Source organism: Haliotis rubra, unplaced genomic scaffold (genome assembly GCF_003918875.1).
Source record: "Haliotis rubra isolate DU_JTF1 unplaced genomic scaffold, ASM391887v1 Scf108, whole genome shotgun sequence".
NCBI classification, from domain to species: domain Eukaryota; kingdom Metazoa; phylum Mollusca; class Gastropoda; order Lepetellida; family Haliotidae; genus Haliotis; species Haliotis rubra.
Window position 1 is genome coordinate 328,618 of NW_025764981.1, and position 19,138 is coordinate 347,755.

The following is a 19,138-nucleotide window of genomic DNA, read 5'->3' on the forward strand; positions in this document are numbered from 1 at the left end:
ACAGATCCATCCATGAACATACATTTTTAACAGAATGTTGTCAAATTATTTAAAGTGTCTGAATCGGTTTGCAAAAACATGAACACGTTATACAAATATTATTAAGAAATGTTTATGATAACAATAAACATGGTGAATCAAATGATCTGTACACAAAACATACACACAAATATACTGCTGAATACAATGAATTTGACACAATATTTTACTAAACTGAATATTTAAAAATACACAGTATGATCAAAATGTTAATACATGACCAGAAAAATGCATAATTGCCTTAAAAGCACATATATTTGAACTTTATAGACTAATGTACATTCTTCTGTTTGTGACTTTTAAACCTGTCCTGCGTACTGTAGTTTTATGGCAGCATCATAGTATACATTTGCTATATAATTGATCAGTACAATGTGTGAAGCCCATTTCTGGTGTCCCCCGCCGTGATGTTGCTGGAATATTGCTAAAAGCGGCGTAAAACCAAACTCAGTCAGTCAGTCTGTATTTTTGTTATTAATATGAAAAGCCATGTATTATCTATTTTCTAAAGCATAATGATAAAGTTCAATCCGTTGTTTTTTAACTGTGGGTGTGCTTGTAAACTTGTCGACTCTCAGTGACATAATACAGAAAGATATATTCCTTATCTTGAGTTAATTTGGCACATATCATTTGTAAAATAAATTAGACAGATCCATCCATGAACATACATTTTTAACAGAATGTTGTCAAATTATTTAAAGTGTCTGAATCGGTTTGCAAAAAAACATGAACACGTTATACAAATATTATTAAGAAATGTTTATGATAACAATAAACATGGTGAATCAAGTGATCTGTACACAAAACATACACACAAATATACTGCCGAATACAATGAATTTGACACAATATTTTACTAAACTGAATATTTAAAAATACACAGTATGATCAAAATGTTAATACATGACCAGAAAAATGCATAATTGCCTTAAAAGCACATATATTTGAACTTTATAGACTAATGTACATTCTTCTGTTTGTGACTTTTACAAATGAAACCTGTCCTGCGTACTGTAGTTTTTATGGCAGCATCATAGTATACATTTGCTATATAATTGATCATTTTGGGCATGATAACCCTGGTGATATTAAAATAGATCTCAATGTCATATAGATGCCAATAATCATATACTTTGATATCAGCAATTATTCAGCCAGATAGCAGTTAACAAGTTTGATTACATGCTGCAGTGGACTCTGTTTGCTTTACTTTATAAACTTTACAGCAGTGCATGCATACATAGTTCAACACACAATCAGTGATTTTGCTTTGAATTTGGAGAATGTGCTCTGAATTTGTTGACCAGCTGCAGTTCACTATTGAATTAAAGTTTTATGATGTGTATCTCGAAATTGTGTCTTTTTATAGATATTATAGGTATTGTGTTAACACTTAAACTTATTTGGACTAAAGCACTCATTACTCTTGGTGAACAGAGTAAAAGGCTATAATGACATTGTACAGGTATAAATAGAAATGTGGAAATAGACCATGTGATTATTTATTTAAGATATTTGATGCTATGATTGTTCCTGTAGTGTGTTATGGTGCAGAAGTATAGGGGATCTCATAGTGTATAATTATTGAAGATGTACAGCATAAACTGTGTAAATGTCTTCTGAAAATGTGTATCACAACAAACAATGCTACGTTTGGGGAGAATGTGCCAGAGCCCCTCTCCAACTTGTCAACACCACAAGGGCTGTTAAGTACTGGTGCAGGCTACTGTATTTGGATGAACACAGTCTGCCAATGCTACCTAATCGACGACTCTGGCTGTACCACATGGTCTACACATCTTAAAAATATTCTGTTTAGACTTGGATTTGAATGTGTGTGGTTAACACAAGATATGGGAAATGTAAAGATATTTATTCACCTTTTTTAAACCATGATTATCTGACAATCTACAACAATCATGGTGTCGGTCGGTCATCAGTTTATCTGATTCCTTCTATTAATATTTCATAATGTGTCCGTTTTCCGATTACATAAAAAAAATCTTCTTTAAGTGGCATTTAGAAGTTGGTGTGATGAACAACGAGAAGAGTTCAATAGAGATACAACTTCTTAAATATAATATGAGCGACGTTTCGGTGTAGCTACTAACACTGTTATCAAGCAAATGATGTACAATACTGAAGGCAAGGTATACATATTGAACAGTAAGTGATTGATGTTTGCACAATTAATGAGGTTGATGTACAAGGTAGGTTGGGGGATGTTTTCAGAAGAAGGCAATTGTACACAAACAGAATAGGCTAGGCGTGTGTTTGTGTGAGGGGGGGGGTTATTGGGGGAAGCCAGTGATATGACAGACATGAGAATAATAGGGATACGATTGCTTGGTGATGAGTTGGTTGTTGACAGTGGGGATATAATATCCCTGGTTCATGGCCGGTTGGAGTCTCTTGTTGTCTCGATGTCCAACACCCTCGCTTGCAGTTTACCATTGAGGAAGAAACGGACAACCAACTAGCTTTCCTCGATGTCTTGTGAGAACAGAGAAAGACAAAGAAAACAACAAGCATCAGCGCCGCCCTCAACCCGAAAAGACAACCCCCACGCCAACAAACAGACCATTGTGTACAGTGCCAATAAACCCACCCATACATGGGCGATCAGTACCTTCACCCTCATCAAACCATCCCCCACAAGTCAAGAGAAGGCAATAATAGTATCCCTTTTATTCTCCTGCCTGTCATATTATTCACCAAGCAATCTTACCTCTCCAATACTACCTCCCAAATGCCCCCCAGCCTATTCTGTTTGTGTACAATTGCCTTCCTGTGTAAACATCCCCCCCAACCTTGTATAACCCCATTAACTGTGCAAACATCAGTCACTTACTGTCCAAACTTTACTATGTATATATACCTTGCCTTCAGTGTTGTACATCACTTACGTGATAACGGTGTTAGTAGCGACACGGAAACGTCGCTCTTATTATATTAAAAAAGTTGTATATCCATAGAACCCTCCTCGTTGTACATAAAAAAACTGTAGCTGTATCTTGGGTTGGAGTGGGTTGGGGATTGGAGTACATTTAGTTTTATATATATCATAGTCATGTGATTTTCAATATCCAGTAGATAACACGCTGATGGTCTGATGTGTAATTAACATCTCGGTAGCATCAGGCAGATGTTGCCATACTATGACTATTGTTATACTTTTCGAGATCAATGACTATACTGCATCACCATAATCAACCACCATGCAAAAAATGGAAGAATATATATGGATGTTATATTGAAATGATACATGCCAAATTAATAAAAATAATAATATATTCTTCTTTATCATTATTACATTTTTGAAAGCACATACATTGTTAAGAGTACATGGTTGAATTAATCTGTTATGTTTTTCGAATGTATTAGATCTATTTATTATTAATCATATAATGTGGTAAACAACCATTTTCTTGTTACTATTACTGGGCGTTCGGTTTATTTCCAGCATACAACAGGAGAAAATGGGACCAATTCCTGTACGATTTCAAGAAAATAGCGAGCAGACACGAAATATCAACTCACATGTCGGTGTTGAAATGGGGTCTGTGTTATTGTTTACATTACGCCCATGTTCATACACTAAAAGATTTACGGAAACTATCGACATTTACCGAAGAGAGGCCAGACGTTTGTTCAAAGCAGAGTGTAGTGCTAATGCGAGGGTCATTGGCCAAATATGAAATACAGTTAGACAAATTGAATACGATGAGCAGACAGGTAAAAGAATGACCTAGAACCTCAACACATTTTGTGGTGAAAAACGAAGGTTTGATTAACATTAACGTTAAAATATTCGGGCTGTCCGGTTTTCGATAAGGATTTTAGCATTGCGAGTATCACCCCCTTTTATATGTTATGTAACAAGTGAAACTGTATAATTTTCTAATATATTCATTTCTTCGCCGATTTCGTTAAAATTTGAAATATATTTTAATCATAGCATATAGTATACGATTGCGAAAGTCCAGATTTTGATTTTTAAGAATTATTGTCCAAGCAGTGATTCGAACCCCTGTGATTTAACTTGTTGGCTGTCTGTTAAAGAGATGTGCTTGCGTTACACGTTAATTGAAGCAGGATCGGCCGTAGCGGGATGAACGCAGGTGGTGAAAGTTTGTTTGTTTGTTGTTTAACTCCGTACTCAGCAATAGTCCAGCTATATGACCGTGGTCAGTAAATAATCTGAAAAGTGGATTACATAGTTTCTGTATCTTGATAACAGTCTAAGAATTTAAGCAGTACCTTGTGTTCAAACTGAACGCTTTAGCCAAAAGGCTATGCCACCGCCCCTGTCTGGTATTAGAGGACACACATTCCTACGTGTATTTACTTTCCTATATACTTTTTACGTCTATATACTACAAGAGCCTCGACCCATGGAATCAGCAATATTGCTAAACATTGAATTGTTAATAAAGTGTTTATTTAAGTCGAGTCTGGACCTTTATTTGACTGGTTACTGTGGTTACACGTCCAAAAAGGATGGCCGATTCCAAGTACAGTTTACGTCTAATTCAGCAATATTTCAGCTAAATGACGGCGGTCAGTAAAAAGTCGAGTCTGGACCAGACAGTCCAGTGATCAGCAGCAAGAGCCTCGACCTATGGAATTGGGATACGACATGTGTCAACCAAGTCAGCGAGCCTGACCACCCGATCCCATTAGTCGCCTCTTACGACAAGCATGGGTTACTGAAGACCCTGACCCATTTCAATTCTCAGATGAAATACATATGACATAAAAGACAACATTGGTGTTTTGTAAGGTTATAACAAAAATATAGATACATAAGATGTCGTTAAAGTTTCTGTAGAGGGCATATCAAATTGAAGGAATAAGGTTGAATGGTGTGATTGTAGTGGGTGGAGTCTGGAAATATCAGCTGATATTATAAGTAGAGTTCAATGCTTAGTACATAATAAGGTCTATAACAAAACTTTTGGCAAGAAGTATAATATGATTTAGTATAGTATGACCAGAAAGTATTGAGAATTTTAGGAATATGTTTAATTGATTTCTAGCATAAACAACCTTGACCAGCTATCAAGTGCTTGGTTTCATTCAAGAGAGACAACTCCGTTAATCCAACTCACTGCTTATTGATTGACATTGATTCATTTCAACTCACTTACTACTTGATTGCCTTTGACACTGATTTTAATTCACTAATTATTTGTTGATAATTACTCACTAATTATTTTGGGTATATATCCTGCTTATCCGCAATCCAATGCATCACTTTCGAAATGGCAAATCAGCAGGCAGAGTACAAGTTCATTCCAACTTCACGTGGAGGAAGGTATCTCTGTATAGATGGATACATGTTTAGAGTGAGTTGCAAACGCAGTGCTGCATCGTGGATGTCATGGATGTGCCTAGATAAGAACTGCACTTCAACTATTTCTACAGTTGACGACATCATCACCAAACGTCCTGGCCAACATAGCCACGGACCGGTAAATAATGACATAAAGGTGAGTGTTAGAGGAACTTTCATTCATAAAGAACAGTTACATTATTTGATATTCGATTTTCACATTTATTATAGCCAAGTGATCGGACACTAATTTCAATATTATTTCTTCTCATCTATGTGGGATTCTTGAGAGACACAGATCACTATATCGCAGACATGAAGTTCAGAGCCAAGTCATCGTTGACACCAATACCATCATTATACAACGAGTTTGAAATGCTGTCATTCCTTAGAAACGAGCAGAAACTAAATGAATATAAACTCGTTCAGTATGCTGCAGGGCAACGGCTTCCACCCAAGAAAAAGAAATATTCAGATGTCATCTCCAGGATAGACACTCCGCGTCACAACTTGGAAGCTGGAACCATGAGTGTGAGGTATATGCAGATGGGTGTATTCCCACACTGCCTACAGTTCCAAACTGACTACAGGTTAAAACAACATGATAGGGTCCAGTGATCAGAAAGTGGAGTTAATGGTAATACACTGATCTGACCTGTTCTACCCCTGATGACCAGTTAGTTGGTTAATGAACTGACCTGTTCTATGGTGTGTTCCCACTCTGCCTACAGAAGTTAAAAAAATGACAAGTGTTGGTTGGTAAGACATCTTTATTCATTTTGAGAATTCTCAGTCTTTACGTGGAGACATGGATATATCTGCAGATGCAGTACCGTACCTAATAAAGCTGCAGTAGAATGTGTGATGTATTCACTGTCAGTAATACATGCTGCTTGATTGTGGATAGTGTATAAATAATTGTAGTGTTATTGTTCATTATCTATTTTACATCTATGTAATTAATTAATTCATATTATGAAAAATGTACATCTATTATTTTTGAATGTATTTAATACTGTGGACATCATTCAATGCTTGTAAAAATAAACTTTATATGAGAATAATGACATTTAATGTATATAAATTGTTTGTTATCGATAAAATGGTTACGGATAAAAATGTGATATGTATTTTAAGGGGTGTAAATAATGGCTCGTGGGAGTATTTCATTTATTTACCGGTTGACAATGTAGTATCACCCATGTGCTTAAAATCACACAGAACCTCTATTGTTCTCCAGAGGCAGTCGACTTGATAATCCTTGCATGCTCCACTGACTTGTTGTTTTAAACATCACAGTTGTCGTCTTCTCGGGAATGGACCGATTTACTCCCACTTTGCCAGTAGTTAATCCGACCACAGTTAACGAATATCGGATTATAATTAACACCCTAATTAGCAAGGTCGTGCCTGGCTGGTTGTTGCCAGTTTGTGAGCGTGCTGAGCCATGAACAGTGTTCACCACGTGCAAAACAATTTTAGTCAATGATAAGTGTTCACAATTTGCAGCTTCAATTATCAATTCCTTATAAAAAATGACAGATGAATTCCTTTTCACCCTGTACAATATATATATATATATATATATATATATATGCATGTGTGTGTGTATATATATATATAAAATATATTATGCATATATATAATATGTGGAATCACTGTATCATTTTCTTAAAATGATAAAAATGTTAAAGAAACATCACATGACTATAAGTTATATGCATGCATGTGTAAATTGTATATTTTTGTATATCTGTAATTATATTTATAAGATGAATCATATATACTTTTTTAAATTTTGTAAAATCAAATAAATTAATATAAAGTGTTGAATTGAGTTTTAATCCCCTACTAATCCCTTACTAATCCACTTTGTTGCACCATTAACTTTAATTAATTGCTTGACAATGAAACTGGTAAAGTAGGAGGACACCAGTGAACCGTCCTGTACCAACACAGTTCGTCTTTAAGGTGACGTACATTTGGGAGCAGCAGGAACTGTCATTGACTAGTTCCAGTCAAATACAGTGAGTTCATTTTTACGCCATATTCCAGCAATATAGCGGCGGGGAACACCAGAGATGGGCTTCACACATTGTACCCATGTGGGGGAGCGAACGCTTTAATCACTATGCTACCCCTCCGCCCAGTCGGTCAAATACGGAGATGTTTCATGTCAATCTAATGTTCTAAGGAACATCTCCTGAAGTATGCAGTTGTTGCATCTGCATATAAGCCGATTCAGTACGACGGTGAAAGGTCCGACGTATCTGTTCCACTAATCAACTGCTAGATCATCACATTATTACATTCGTGTTGCCTTCATATATGTCCGTTTACACCTGTCGTAGTAATCTACAACACCCTCCGTCAATTGAAACACTGCAACAAGTTCAACTGACAACATTCGGTTTGGAAGTAAGGTTTACAGTTTGTCAATGACGCTATCTAATTTGTAGTCTTTTTTCAAACAACGTGGATCACACCCTTTTTTGACAAGTCTGCCTCCAACAGCACTAACGTTGTACCATCAGCGCTTTTCAAGTCGTCATATCGACTAATATCTCTCCCACAGCAACCTCTTCATGAGGTGTACAGTGTATGAGGACGACAGCGTCCACGCGAACGATATGTAATGTTCCACTATGGTTTAAACATATTTTCATTTCACCAAAGCAGAAACCTGGATAGGCGAACAAGCCTAGTGGCTTATATTAACGCCGCTCCAATACATTGTTCAAAATTAATAGCTGGATACGTAAATGAGATAATTTGACAACAAAAGAATAATACCATAACAGGTATATGATTGAGTAACAAATATGTTCGTTCTGGTGTCGGTTTGTACCAGACGGTATTGTACCAGACGGTATTCGCGCAAGTCGTTCCTTGATAGTAACAACTTGGAGGCAACGTAAGCATCCGTTTCTCACGCCATTTCGAGTTTTCGAGTCCGTGTCATGATGAGCCTGACGAATAACTCCTTTAATAACTCCTGGTAATAAAGCTGGAGAACTGTGAATATGTTACCATCAGCAATCACAACTCGTGAAGTCTTCTGTATACATGTAATATGATCCAATATGATCTTTGAACTGTTTTATCAAGTAGTTTGACACAAGAGATCTTCCATGCACCCTTTTGTCCGAGGACAAGAGTGCAGCCATGCGGCAATTGAGGGATTCGTTGTAAATCAGTGAATTCGAGAAATTTTACGAATAAATTAACCTTTTAGCGATTCAGCGATTGTCCTTGTGATAGGACCGTGACGTCAGCCTGCTGTGAGAGATAATTGCCAGTCATGAATTATGAATGTTAACGCATAGTTGCCCATGCGTACATGATTGAACATGATAGTATTTAACCCAGTGTTCCGTTATCACAAGTGAACATTGCTGTTTGAAGCGCGTCCCGTGTCCAACAAAGCCGTGTATATATTGAAAGTTGAAGCGGTTACATACAGTACTCAAAGTTCTGCACCATCGCCTCAACCTCTCTGCTGGCTGCTCACAAACCCGGTATGTATTACTTAATAAGCCGTATTATACTGAATCGTGTTCAAATTGCTCTGCAGTTCCGTAGTTTTGACCAAAGCAGGCGCTGGATACACAGATAAATCACTTACAATTTCACTCCAGATTTATCTGAGCCTTGGCAAACCGTTTTAAGCTTTCGACCGTCCATGTCACCTCCTTATTATATGAAACTGCACTAATATGTGCCCGCTATTAAGATTTTGCCAGTACTTAGACATATTTGATCAAATCAGGAAAAATATGTATGTTTTTTTTCTCTCAATCATTTTGCACTCCAACGGCATCTATGAATAATTCAAAATTATAGGAGCAGTTGGAGACAGTATGGCAGGAACCTGTTTTTGTGTTTGCTTGTTCGACTAAATCAACTTGATCTTCTTAAAAACCGACTTCAAGTCTCAAGAGAATTAAGTGTTGATTCTGACGAGGAAAATCCCTGGAGATCCGGGTTAGAATTGGTCTTCACCAACCCGTACTTGTCGTGAGAGGCGACTAACGGGATCAGGTGGTCAGGCTCTCGCTTGGTTGACATGTCATCGTATCCCAGTTGCGTAGATCAATGCTTATGCTGTTGATCACTGGATCTTCTGGTCCATACCCGATTATTAATTGACCGCCGCCGCCTAGCTGGAATGTTGGAGTGTGGCGATGAGGAAGCATTGGTCTTGCCCAGTACAGTCAGTTCCCTAGAATGTTCTCAACGCTGTCCTGTGAAATGTCTACTGTCATAGATCACCCATAATCATGTTTTCATCACCATTGCTCTAAGTGCTGGTCGTCGGAGGTCATTGATCTCGGCTCTCATACCACATTGATCTCAGCTGCCAATCTCTCAACAATGACTTGGCATTTTAGAAGTTGGGAAGTACAATGTAGACATTTCTATACAGATCTTGTACTGTTGTCGAGCTTGACAATAATCTGTATCGAAACGTCGCACTTACGAATTAAAAGAAGTTGTTATCCATCTGGGTCCGGTTGTTCAAAAGCCTGTTAACTTTTAACGGACCGTTAACTAGTCTTTAAAGGACCGTTAACGTTAAGAGAGCGAAAGCCTGTTGGTCAAAGCTCCGTTAACTTTTAACGGCCCGTTAAGACCATGTTAACTTAACGTAAGGAGGGGTATATTAGCTCACTACCGTTACCATTAGCATTAGTTCTACACCTAGCCGCATGGTGACAACATGGCGTTTATTGTCCAGCGTAATGCAGCATTCATAAACATTAGACCACAAAGAAAACCTAAGGAATTCAGAATTTTTTCTGTTGAGTTTAACCCCCTGGGTGCCACAGGGACATATATGTCCTTCCTCTTCAACATTCACTGTGAAGTCCAATAAAATTCTAAATATATCACGCACACAAATATACTTCATAGTTTTGAATTCTGAGGGAAATTCCCTGTTTCTTGATACCATCAACTATTATCTCAGACAAAGCTAAAGTGCTGTAAAAGACGTTTCAAAATAGGCTTCATCGTAAATGCCGCCATTTTTGACACAATACGAAATCGCGATTTACAGCGTTATTTGCTGTATGTTTTGAAATGTGAAAAACGGATAATTACTGGGAGTATTGAATTTAAATAATTGCATATTAATGATCACTGATATCAGTTTTCCATGAAATCACTAATGACTATTCTGAAACGTTGCCGAAACGGTTTGCCGGTCCACAAATGCAACTGAACCGTAATTGAATGTAATTAATTCAAAAATCTATGTAATTGCATGTAATATTATTGTAATTTAATTAATTAATATCTCAGTGTAATTGAATCACTTTTCAATTACATCAAATTACATCTCACTTTTTTATTTTGGTGGTCATCAGGCAACCCTTGCAATTATATTCTGTACAATAAGGAGGAAAGCAGTGTTTTCGTCTAGTTTCAGCCTTTGTATTCAGCTGCGACAAATGACATCACTGAATTGTCACTGAATTCCCCATACATTTTAGATTTAAATTACAAATGGTCTTTGTCACCAATACCAACTGTCTAGATGAAATGAAGCGAAAGATATTTGGTGTAAAACGAACGCTGTGCTAGACTGTGCTTGTTTGAAATGTAAACAAAGAAAAAATCCGAGTTTACACTGCGTAGCGTTTTCTGAAAGTTTCTGACATCCAGCCGTCTATTCGTTGCTTGCAATGACCCAATGCCTTTAGAATATGCATGGAAAGAGTATCGTAGCAAGAAATAGGATATTAAAACCAGATAATATGCAATGATATTCATAAGAAATTGTCAAAGTTTCCGTAAAGCGTGACGCCATGACTGACGCAAAATCACGCAGAACGACAATGGTAATTATCAGCATTTCTGGCTTCTTCTCTTACTTTCAATGAAAACGATGAAAACATATAACAATACACAGATAGTCAGAATCATTCTGATTACTTACATCTCATATTTATGTACAAACGATCCCTGAATCAAAGGAGGGTCCTCGCAAAATCCTGTGTATCCTTGTCAGCGAAGCCGCCATTTTGTAAGAAATAGGTCATCGGTAGTGATGTCATATGTCAACATTGTTGTACATATTAGACAATTTCTTTGAGGTGTAGGTCGGTAAGTAAACACAATCGCCCTATCCTTCCGATTACACTTTCAGTATTATGATGTATAGTTTGCGTATTATTCAGATATTTTTTCATGAAACTAATTTCATGAAACTAACTTACATTTAGCCTTGTTCAATATCATATCATACTTGGATTATAGGGTATACGTTTTTATATTCTTTGAAAGTTGAGACTAATATTGCAGTTTCATATGAACATGTTAATGAACAGCGATTTAATTCAACCTTATAATTGATCTGATAAAACTAATGAAAATGATTTTATGAAATGTATATGCACACATATTTAAAAGAATTGTCTTGTTCATTGAATTGTCCACCCCCAGTCTTCCTTTGCTGCATTCGGTAGTCAGTAAATGTCTTTTTAGCTTTTTGGGCCATGTTTCCCCATTTTTTCTTCACCTGCTCTACATCACGACAGCAGACGCCTTTGTTGTTTACCGCAACTGTTATTTTTTGCCAGATGGCAGCCTTGGCCCTATTTGTAACCTCATTGCTGAATTTTATACTTAAAATTTCAGCATTTTTTTGATACATTGACTGAATTACATTTTCTTCATCGGTGCTGAAATCTTTTCTTCTTTTTCTTTTCTTATAGTCAGATGTTACTGAGGTGATCATTTCAGGTGCTTTTGATAGCGATGCCATTTTGACAGGGAATCATGGGACAGTGTGCAAGGAATTGTGGGTAATGGTTAGGTCCTTAACAGGCTGTTAATCTCTAATCATACCATTAGTTAACGGCCTGTTACCTTACCAAATTTTAACGTACTGTTAACTAACTTTTCGTTAGCTATTTAACGGGTCGTTAGTGTTTAACGGTACGTTAAAATAACGGTGCTTTGAACAACCGGGCCCTGTACTCTTAACAATGGCAAAGAAAAGAGAATCTTCCCATTACGTCCGAATGGGATTGCTGCTGGAGTTAGGCATTTGAGTTACATATACTTCATGACGCCACAGTAGGCGATTTCCACTTTAATCAACAGAGTACAGAGGGCTTGTAACGCAAAAAACAAAACAACCCTGGACTCTTGTAAACAAACTAACCCATTAATCCCCATTCAGAGTTATCCTGACAAAAATACATTTATTGCTGAGCTGCTAGAGAGATAGTAGTATGCAAGGATATAGTAGTTGTTTTGGACTTGAGTCGGTGTCAGGAGATTTTGACGTGTGAAAAATCAAAATGGCGGCGGGTTTGAGACATTTAGCAAAGTCAGTGTTAAATTTTGAAAACTATCTACCTTAAATGTGCAGGTTTTTCATATAAACATTCTCTCCTTCTTTACTCGAACAAACAATACATTATTTGTGAGAGAATAATTAAAATGTATGATTTTAGACTTGATTCTTGAGCGCACCCAAATAGGGTGCATAGCATTGAAGGTCCCCAGGTTTTTCATTTACAGATATCAAGTAAAATTTGAAAGAAACTTTGCATAGTGATTTAGTATACAGTGTGTTTGACAAAACTTGAAAAGAAAAACAAAGCATATATAAACGAACATCTGTTTAATTTCAATAGAGTATTCAACTCTACAGCAAATGCACACAATTTCATTTCATACAAAGTCGAAAGTACCGTTTGACTGACACGGAAAGTATCACACGTGGTATCATAGTCTGACCATTTACACAAATCAACAAGGCAGAATGTCATCAAATGTTGACTAATAGTGAGCGTGACGACAATTGGCTTCAATACCCGCCCAAACACGTCGAAGCATTGATGACGCAGCACGGCGAATGACGTTGGGCGTGATCCGATGCCTTTCCTGTAGAACTTGTTCCAGTTATTGAGCGGTGACAGGTGGCCACGGCAAAACAACGATGTTAACGCTATGCAGAAGGTCGTTTGTCAGTCTTGCTGTATGAGGCCTGGCGTTAACATGGTTGACAATGCCACGTGGTTGTTGCTGCATAAATGGCAGCACACCTGGTCGCAAAACCTCAGCCCTATATCTTCGAGCATTCAGGTTGCCATGATTAATCACAAGACTCGTTTATGAGATACCCGTAGATCCATCCCCACACCATCAAGCTCTCGACTCCAAACGGTTCGGACTTGCTGAACACAATTCGGCGCTAAACCTTCACCTACTCGTTTGTAAACACGAGCCCGGTCATTACTGTACAGGCAAAACCTACTCTTGTGAACATCACACGTCGCCAATCACACATCTGCCAACGTCGAACTCGCCAGGTCATGTCAATCGGCGACGTCGGTTGTGAAGAGTCAGATTCTCTCATTATTTTCTTAGACGCCGGTACACTGTATGTCGACTGATACGGTGTCCTAGTTTCGTCGCTGCCGTTGACGTTGCCGTTACAAAACGATTTCTCAGATGAATCGTCCGGATGTGATCATCATCGAGCGGTGCCACACTTTGTCGACCACTCCTAGGCCTGTCTGACGTATTGCCTTTTTGTCTCAGGCGCTGCATCAGTCTGATCAGTTGCGCGGGTGCAGCCGAAGGTTCTCGCAATGGCGGTGTGGTTAGCTCCTTGTTGGGCTAAATATCTCGGACAAGTGCACGATTTGCTACAAAATATGTACACTTCCAAGTACTTGATCAGCATCGGCCAAATATTTGCTTTTATCAGGATGTACATGTTATCATTATTGTACGTGCTTGGATAACTCACAAAAAAATCATCCAAGGGTATAAAAGGAAGACGAAATTCTATAAACACAAAATCATAGGTGGATTATTTCATAATTTGGACCACAACAGGTGTCCCGAACATAGATTTCTTTAGTTATTATAATGAAAACTTGTTTAAAGTCAACATTTCAAGAAATATAATTTCAGATTGTTTGAATTAATTAACATAATATTTTAGTGCATGAAAACTGATATTTTAAAGATAAGTATTCATTAATGTGTGTATGATGCCAAATTGTGTATGTCCCACACGGGAACACCTGAAATATACAGGTACTTCTCCAGTTGAATATTAACTGTCTAAATTATATATTTGTAAGCTATACTTATAAGTCTTCTTATTTGTGCAATATGTGTTTACTGTAACATTGTTTATCATGTACATGAAACTGCAACAACCATGAGCAGAACATGTGTGATTGGACAGATGCCATTTTCGTCACAGCTAGACGCCACTTGTCAATATATTGCAAGACATATAAAAATAATTATTAAGTGAAAAAAATTATAGCAATTAAGTCAGAACTGTTAAAAAGTGTGAATAATGTCATTTAAAGAAGAAACTGATTGCATTTGCCGAATACTTGGTAACCATGATTCCCGAAAGTGAATAGGATATTTTTTAAAGGTCAGTTAACATGTATGTAACAATATGTTCTCATTGTTCTTAACAACAATAACTTTTCACTCATCAATTCCCTAAGTTGAACAAATATGGAAAGGTTTTCAGAAACTTACACTTGTTTAACTTGATTTGTCTCTCAAGTTGTAAAGCCATTTACACCTGCTCATTGTCTGTGTAAATACATTAATGATACAATTTTTCCTTTCATTATATGCAGCTTGTGTTTTGAAATTATCGAAGTACCTGAATAGGCATAGATAACATTGCAACCATTATCAAAATGTGATACAATTTAATGCGGATAATTGGAGGTAACATATGACAAAGGATTACTGAAAAACGTTGATCTTTTGATACTTATTGCACAAGGATACATAATTTCTAATAATAATACCAAATTTGACAATGAACATACTTGTAACCAGATCAGTGGATTGTTCACTTGGTTGTTTGGTTTGTTGTTTAACGCATCACTCAGTATTCCAGCTATATGGCGGCGGTCTGTAAATAATAGTCTGGATCAGACAACCCAGCGATCAATATCTACGCAATTGGAATACAATGACATGTGTCAACCAAGTCAGCCCGAAACTTCAGGGCCTAGTACACCCCGAGGCTCACTCTGAACTCATACGGATTCTGTTATCACATCTGGTGTTGATTGTCTAGGTTTTGCTTTCAGTGTCTATCTCAAGCTATATTGACACACTGATCGCAGGTAGTGTGCGGAACAACAGTCGTGAGACGCGTTTTTTGGTAATTGTGAGGCAACGCCTTGAAACAACCGTTATCGTGGTCACCCTTAGCTCGTGTATATGGACATATGATGATATGTGTCAACCAAGTCAGCTCTAACCATCCGATGCCGTCATTAGTGTCTTTCAACAAGCATGGCTTGCTGATGACCCGTTCTTGTTGCATGGCAAACATGGTAGGTTCTTGTTGCATGGCAAACATGGTAGGTTCTTGTTGCATGGCAAACATGGTAGGTTCTTGTTGCATGGCAAACATGGCAGGTTCTTGTTGCATGGCAAACATGGTAGGTTCTTGTTACATGGCAAACATGGTAGGTTCTTGTTGCATGGCAAACAAACATGGTAGGTTCTTTTGCAAACAAACTTGGTGCATGTTACATGGCAAACATGGTAGGTTCTTGTTGCATGGCAAACATGGTAGGTTCTTGTTGCATGGCAAACATGGTAGGTTCTTGTTGCATGGCAAACATGGTAGGTTCTTGTTGCATGGCAAACATGGTAGGTTCTTGTTGCATGGCAAACATGGTAGGTTCTTGGTTACATGGCAAACATGGTAGGTTCTTGTTTGGCATGGTAGGTTCTTGGCAAACATGGTAGGTTCTTGTTGCAAATATGGTAGGCAAACATGGTAGGCAGGTTCTTGTTGCATGGCAAAATGGTAGGTTCATGGTATGGTTCTTGTTGCATGGCAAACATGGTAGATTCTTGTTGTCACGGCAAACATGGTAAAAACCCCATAATGATGATATACATTGTGAAATGCATATGACCACCTGTGAAATACATTTACGTGATTATAAAGAAAATCGTTGAATGAATTATTCTGGAAACATAACATGTCATTTCAGGAGATATTTGAAGTGAGAGTGCCACGAAATCTGTAACAGTCAACATAACAAAACAGGTAACATATACTGAACAACAAAAGTTTAGCACATTTTTGTAACATTTATATACAAAAGAATGATATGAGACAAAATACTGAAATTTGGGCCCAAAGGTGAACACATGATGACACACTTGAGTGCCATCAGACTTTACTCGATTGTTGGACCGTTGTAAAAACCAGGATGGTGCACGTGCATATCGTGTTTATGCCCATCGGCAGAAAAATCATGCAAACTGGGGTGTATAAAAGGGTTGACATGACACACTGGAGTATCAGTGTACAGAAACCGCAAAGAATTGTTCAGTTTGAAGCATTGGTCGTCGGCCTGGAATGCCAGAAAATCAACGCAATGAAGCCCTCGGATTGAACGCAATGAAGCCCTACGTGCTGGCCAGCAAGTAAGAGACGTCGCCAGGCACTTCCAAGTGCATTACAGCACAATTATTCATCTGCGGCAACGGGTCCAACAAACTGGCCAAGTTAGAGACCGACCAAGGTCAAGAAGGCCTCGTTCTACCACCCCACCGGAAGACCGCCACATCGTGACATCATCAAGACGACACAGGTTAACAAGCGCCCCACGTCTGGCCAAGCTGCGGCAAGCTACGGGTACACACATTCACCCCCAGACAGTCCGTAGGCGTCTCCATGCAGCAGGCCTACGTGCCCGACGTCCGGTTGTAGGCGTGCCATTAACCCCACGTCCTTTGAATGAACGATTGAGGTGGGCGCAGATCCATCAACGGTGGCGACAACAACAGTGGAACCAAACATTATTCAGTGATGAATCACGCTTCTGTGTGGAGTTTGCGGACGGTAGAGCTCGGGAATGGCGGAGAAGAGGGGAAAGGTATGACGCCGCCAACGTCATTGAACGGGACCGCTACTGTTTAGGTAGCGTGATGGTGTGGGCTGGTATCAACTTGAACGGGAAAACAGACTTGGTTGTAGTCGCTGGAAGGCTCAATGCTCAGCGCTACTGCGACAAAATCATCACACCAACCGTCATTCCATTCATGTAGAATCGGCCACAGTTCCTGTTCCAGCAGGACAATGCACGACCTCATACTGCAAGATTGACCACGCAGCTCTTGCAGGCATCCGACATCCGGGTACTAGACTGGCCTGCAAGATCACCAGACCTGTCCCCTATCGAGCATGCGTGGGACCTCCTTGGCAGACGAGTGCGTCATCATCATCCCAATATGGTGAACATCCATCAACTTGAGCAGGCCCTGCGGCAAGAGTGGAACAACATCACAGTCGTCAAGATCAACACCCTTATTCGCAGTATGCGACAACGCTGCACAGCCGTCATTCACGCACGTGGAGCCCACACACGCTATTACCTCGTTTTTGTCATTTGGAACGTTCCACCCCTACCCTACACTGTATAACGTAAGCTTGACGTCCTGGATTGAACACGTCTTTTGACACTTCCATTGTGCGGTCAAATCGTCACTCTATTTCTATGCGTGATGAATTATAGCATCAAGTGTTACTTGTTGAAAATTAAATACAATTTCCACAAATGTGCTAAACTTTTGTTGTTCAGTATATAGTAAAATCATATTGTTATGACCAGTGTAGCTTACATTTACTCCAACGGACTTTCATGTAACTGAATAATATTGTGATGTATTGTTCAACGTGTTTTGTATACTGACATGACTGTAACACATTAATTTCACCCGGTAACTCTGCATAACACAATGCTTATGGCACAAGATACTTTACCTATTGTATTCATTAATAACGTCTTTGAACAAAGTGTCACCAATGACTGACCTGAAAGTTCATAGGAAATCCATAATTATCACAACACGCAATATTATTAAATGTTAATGGACCTTGAGAGATAGGACATATTTTGTCACATTTCATCACCTCTGCCATTGCGTATGCAAAGCTTAAATATGTCGTGATGATTAATTACTGTTTTGCTTAGCATTGCAACTGGCTGTTTGGACCATGTATTCACTAAATGCATAATAATACACAGTGTTGTTGCCTGACATTCAATGCATGCTTCATGGACAAAGCATTTCACAAATATCGGACCGTGAAGATCCGGGATAGAATTGGTCTTCTGCGACCCAACCCTCCTTCCTGCTTGTCTGTATTGATTGATCAGTTCCAAGAGATCAATAATTCAAAAATTGTTAAGTGTTAAATTGAATTGTTTGAAACGTTTTGATAAATGTTTTGTACATAGATAAATAGCACATGGTGTAAATCCAGCTAAAGTACCATGGGGTCCATGCCGGAGGCCAGTGTTTCCTAGTATGGTGATCTACCTTTAGTTGTTGACAGTCTGAAGCTTGTCTTCCGATTTCTTTTTAATTATTGTTGTAATGTCTATAGTTTTAAATTTACATGCTAGTTTTACATCTGTATCTGTGATTTTCTGGTTGTTTTTAATGTAGCTCGTCAACAGGGTTTTAGATTTTCGGTTCATGTGTCATGGATGTATAACTTGTTTTTGTCACTATATGGCTGAAATGCTGCCGATGGGACTAGATATCTTAACTCACACACTCCTTCACTCCGTAATAGACGACTAAAGGGATCAGGTGGTAAGGTGCGCCGATGGGCAAGCGTATTCCTCCTTCATGTCACATTACATCAATGCCAGAGGCTGTAAGAAAATATTTTATGCAGCCTTGGCCTGTTTTAGAAGCTTGACTATGCTACTTAACCCA

The 19,138-nt window shown here is 38.4% G+C and overlaps 1 long non-coding RNA gene across 1 annotated transcript; it reads left to right on the top strand.

The window, feature by feature from the left end:
* Nucleotides 1-1,033: 1,033 nt before the first annotated feature.
* Nucleotides 1,034-16,538, top strand: LOC124281060. Its single transcript, XR_006899837.1, has 3 exons — nucleotides 1,034-1,043; nucleotides 2,069-2,071; nucleotides 16,452-16,538. It is a non-coding gene; the product is annotated as an uncharacterized LOC124281060 (long non-coding RNA).
* The last annotated feature ends 2,600 nt before the right edge of the window (nucleotides 16,539-19,138 follow it).